A 5,586-nucleotide genomic window follows, 5' to 3' on the forward strand; every position below is an offset into this window, starting at 1 on the left:
GCCTTTTCAGCACCTTTCATTTCTAAGATGTCGGTTTTAACAAAAAGCTAAACAGCACACGCAACGCCACCCTGGTAGAATTAAACATGTTCAGAAGCAGTAACAATTTCTCCCTTCCAGTTCTGAGCATGCTCCTGCATGCGTTGATATATTCCAAAACTCTTGTTTTGATTTTTTGGAGTTTTTGTTGTGCAAAAGCTGTAAATATGAATTTCTTGAGTGCCCTAATGAGCTACAGTGTAATGAATGCAGAAGCGTGTCCTCTGAGGGGGGAAAAGAACTTGTGATGCTAGGTGAAATCATCATCATCAAAGCTACATAGAAACAAGAAGTAAAAAAAAAATAAAAACGAGTTCAAGTTGAAGAAAAAAAAAAAAGTCTAATTAAAACTTAATTTGCTTAATTTAAACTATAGAGGACAAACTCTAAAAACACTGTTATTGCAGTGACTTGAAGGGGTATTAGTTTGCTTTTTGTAAGTCGAGAACTTCAAAAACAGTGACAGATGTGACCCGACTTCCAAATAGGACAGCGCTGCTTTAGACGACGAGTCGGGAAAGGCAGTTGGTGTAAACATCACATTATGACCTTTTACAGTTTTCGTTTCACATTTAGTAAAAGTCAGCGTTGTATTTTTAAATCCTACTTATCTGGTGAACATACACACCAGCAGAGTAACACATATCAAGTGTCATTAGCTGATGTCTTTACTAAGATTAAAAAATATTTTACTTTTTCTCATTTTCTTTTAATTTTTATGTCCTGATCACAACTTTCGTCAAAAACACAAACACAGACTATTGTTACTTTTAGGTTATTGCACACAAACTGGACCACAACGTGACAGTTTTCCTCTCCGGACAGATTTCAGTATAGACAAAACTGCTTAAATTGTGTTATTACAATTAATTAAAGCAGATTAGCTCCCCAAAGTCACTATCAATTTGGTTGATAATTCATGACTGAATATGTGCAGGTGTGAAGACGAGGAGACGCAGATGTTTGTCACCGACAAGAGGAGGACAAGTGGAGACCTTCCTCCTGTTTGCTAAGTCTCTAATTTGTAGCTGCAACCAGAGCAGCAAATTAACACCAACCACACGATGACAGGCATAATTTTTGCACTAACGATTGGTAACGAGCACAGATCAAGCCTATGACGGCGTTATTACCGTTATATCTGAGTTGCTGGGAAACGATTTGATTTGAGCACTTTATGACAGCGCTCCGTCAAACCAAGCACTCAGAAATTGTGATAAAAAAAAAAAACCTGAAACATGTGAGTCAAACCTGCAAACACAACAAAAGCAGAGGCTCTTTACTCAGCAGGAAGCAAACAGCAAGCTGAAGCAAGCTGGCCTGATCTCAGCTCTGTTTCTAACCACAGGGGCCAACAGAGAGCCCCGCTTCCAGCAACAAACCACACACAATGAGTTCTGTTAAAAACAAAACTGATTTTTATTTTTTTTTTTGTCTCCCTCCACTTGATATCATTTTTAACTCGACTTCATGGATTTTGAAAAAAAAAAAAAAAAAAAAAGAAAGGAAAAAAAAAAGAAATACACCGAAAAAAAAAAAAAAGTCAAAAGAAGACAAGTTCAGCAACGAAACAAATCAAAAAGAAGTACAATCATCGTTTCACAGCACTGAACATCTGTCAGGGTGGAAGACAAATGTTTTGTTCCTTTCATTCTGTCTCGTGTGTTTGCGCTGATAAGATCTCGCGGAAAATGTAACAAATGCCTGTAATCCAGGTGTGTGTGTGTGTGTTGTTGTGAACGAACCCGACAACCTGCCCTCTGGAGCTCAGAGAACACAAACACAGATGCAGACATACTGCTGGCATGCGAGGCCCCCTTGAATTACTCATCGTGGATGAACGTAGACACTTGGGTACTCATATACACACACTATTTGTATCAGCGACTGCAGAGTGAGGCGAACCTGGAGCACTGAGGGGGTGGGAGGGCATTTCTACTGGTTATCTCCCCACAAAAAAAAAAGAAATGGGGGACAAGCGAGGAGAAGAAGGAGACGAAGAAAGATGGGTTCCACATTCGACACTAACCTAAGCCGGCTCATTCCCGCAATTATACACGGTGAGTTTCTTCTGGTGAAAATTTCTTATTACGTTTCCAAATGAGACATTTTCCATTACTCTGCTGCGAGGGCTCCTGCAGTCTGAGCTCTGTTATCCCTCCTCTTGAGGGCACACAGCACCTGACAAACCCCTATCATACATCCAGTCACGTATCCCAGCCTCCAGTTACACGAGGTGTGCAAGGTGCATCGGCAACTTCTCCCCCCCTCACAGCCTGGCGCTCCTGCTGTCTCATAACTGCGATATAAGTCGGCGCAAGGAAGAAAAAAAAAACACCAGTTGGTGCTGTCACTTGTGAAAGAAATCCAAGTTTCCCCTGTCAGTTCTCACCATCACAACCAATATTTACCCCTTTGGTTTGACTGACAGGGAAAATGCCAGGCGTGGGATTGTAATTCAGACAGGGCCAAGTAATGGGACTCTTTCTACGTTTGGAAGATGTGAGGTGGGCGACTTAATGACTAGGGGAGACGTGGTGGGCGAGATGCCTCCATTGTGTCGCATGGTCCGCGCGAACGTGTGCTGCTGCTGCTGCTCAGCTGGTGGAGTTCAGCGTGCTGTTAATTAGCCAGACGCTCCTGTTCTTAGAGGGGTGAGTGATTGACAAGACACCATCTGTGGTCGCAGTGAGGGAAGAGAGGGCGAGGCCGGTCGGCGGCTTTGTGGCCCCGACATCTCTTCCGCGAGCTGAGGTTTTAAATATGTACAGAACACCTGAACTCGACGACTTGCACAGAGAATCCATTTGAATATTATCTATCTATCTATCTATCTATCTATCTATCTATCTATCTATCTATCTATCTATCTATCTATCTATCTATCTATCTATCTATGTAACTAAAGTGCTCGCGACATGCTCACGTGGGGACACTCTCCCTGTCACAATACTGTCTAGCATGCTGTATACCAATGCGCTCATTAGCCGTGGTAATGGAAAAGCACTGGGCCTTAATAGACTTGCAACGTTGACTTTGCCCACGAGAACGGAATGAGCCTGTATAGTCGGTAAACAATGGCTAATTAGGATAATATATGGGAATTAGGCGTGCTTTGCAGTAAAGGACATGAGCTGGGGATTTAGAACCACCATAATAATTCATATGTAATTGTCACGCAGCCTTTTGGTGTACCGACTCCACGCCTGCAATTTGCCCCCGTTATCAAATTACAATCTGTTACATATAACTTATTATTATTTTATTGCACGCTCACACCTTGTGTATTTTACATCCACATATGTGCCTCTAGATAGCTGCTGACACCGGCGACGGCAAAATCTCCAGGTTACATGTCTGTCATTACTAATAAAAACGCTCCAAACAAACTGCACAAAAAAACCCACACATGAATCATTTATGGTTACGATATGTCGCAGAAACAAACAACAAACACCGGCCCGGATTGGCTTGGAAAGAGAAAAAGACACGCTTAATTATTCATTCGCTGGATCTGAACCGTGGTTCTGAACATATAGTTTACTGAGCTGACGTTACAGCTTGCCCAAATAGTTTCGGAGAGGGGCTTAAAATCAATGCGCAATTAGGAGTGTCTTGTATCAGGCATGATGAATTATGCTCTCTGTTCTAAGGCTGGTCTATAGACACTTGATCAATTCAGCTTCTGGGGACTGGGTAAGGCAGGCCAGGGAGAAATTGCTCTATTCCAAAGCCATTCAGTCGAATGTATTGATTAACCATTGCATTCTGAATTGAAAGTCTGTCCGGGATTTGTTCTATGTAGCGTTGCGGGAAAGACTACAGCTCGCTGGCCCAAATAAAATAAAGAAAGAGGTACATTCACACCTCGCCCAGGCGTACGCTTCTTTTGCTATTCCACAGCGATGACTTTAAAGCACCATAATAGCAATATGACTACTTCTACACAGTCGCTGCAACAATTCAGGAACAATGCGCAGTGTCTGTCCTAAACCCTAAACAGCTGAATTATTTTTCAACAGCACAGTGCTCCGAAATGCACCTCAAAGTCTTTTTTTTTAAGATCCCTGTTTCATGACATTGCAAAGACATGCCAACAAAAACGTACGTTAAAAAAACCCTCACTAATGAAATCTTACCATCTATTGTGCAATACAATGCAAAAGTACTGTAAACCGGCACTACGCGCTTCGGTTTGTGAGCTGTACATTATTTCCGCGGCGCCCTATTAGCAAAGCTTCTGTAAACAGATCATCATAACCTTCAGCTACAGGAGCCAATCAACACTTTCTCATCAGGGTGCGCCGAATGTAATTAGGGGCTGAGGAAACGTCTTGTTTATATCACTGTAAACTCATTGAACCCCAGTTGGGGTGTTATTTATACACTTGAAGTAGGCCAGACTGTGTTTGTGATCAAGGCTATGTTAATAGTATTCATATTACATAGTGCAACCATAAATAGTGTGTGGTACACCTTCCCGTGGGAGAGACCACAGCGCTCAAGTTTGGAAATCCAATATGAGTGCCTGACTGTCTTCTTTCCCTAAATGGAGAGTTCACTGTCTGGTTAGTGTCATCCCATCTCCCTCTGGCTCTCAGCTTTTGGATTTGCATTGTCAGGATATCCTCCCACAGGCCCGTCAGAGCAGGCGCTCTCTCAGCAGCATCCTCATCTACCCTCAAATTGTGCAGCCGGGGGATCTGCTGCCTTGTTGCCCACACCCTCTGCAGTCCTCCTGTCATACCACCAGTGTGACTCATTTTACAGTACTGTGCAAAGGTTTTTTTTTTTTTCAACTTCTCATCCATCACCAGGACATTCAGTATGGCTTCTGATTGGTCCCAAATTCACGTACAGTCACAGTCGTAATGAACTATTGCCAGCGACGAGAACGAGCAGTCCTGCAAACAGACGCCACGGGGTCCTGATCTCAGCGTCATCGAGTCACGACGAGGTTCACATGAAAAGACAGAGACGGCCACACAAAGATACCACATATCTGTCGAGCACCTTGGAGAAAAAAAACCCCACACTGTTTGCAAGTGTACCCAGGAGAACCGGTGTCGTTTGAAAAGCAAACAGTGCAGAATGGTGTAGATACTTCTGTTTACTGCATTCGTATATTACAAATAAAAACTATTCATGACATCAATTTCGAAAGCATCCTCACTTTTCCGTTCAAGTGCACCCAAACTTTTGCACAGCACTGTACATACAAAAAAAAAAAAACATGTTATTTTGCTTGTTTGTACAAATGCTCACGTTTTGTTTCCCCTCCTCAATCTGGAACATTTACCCACCAACCTGAACACAACATACAATATAAAAGAAGTCCAGTTGCCTTCTACTGAAGCACTTGGGATTACCATGACCTGGATGACCGAGAATCTACACAGAAATCATTTTTTTTCCTTTCCTTTTTCCTTTTTTTTCTTTTTCAAAATCCACCCACACACGAATACTGACGTGCTGTTTTCAAACCCACATCGAGAAACATGACAGTATGTTATTTTTTTTTTATCTGTAGTTTTTTTTTTTTTTTTT

Source organism: Stegastes partitus, unplaced genomic scaffold, assembly GCF_000690725.1.
Source record: "Stegastes partitus isolate 25-593 unplaced genomic scaffold, Stegastes_partitus-1.0.2 Scaffold1268, whole genome shotgun sequence".
Lineage (NCBI taxonomy): Eukaryota > Metazoa > Chordata > Actinopteri > Pomacentridae > Stegastes > Stegastes partitus.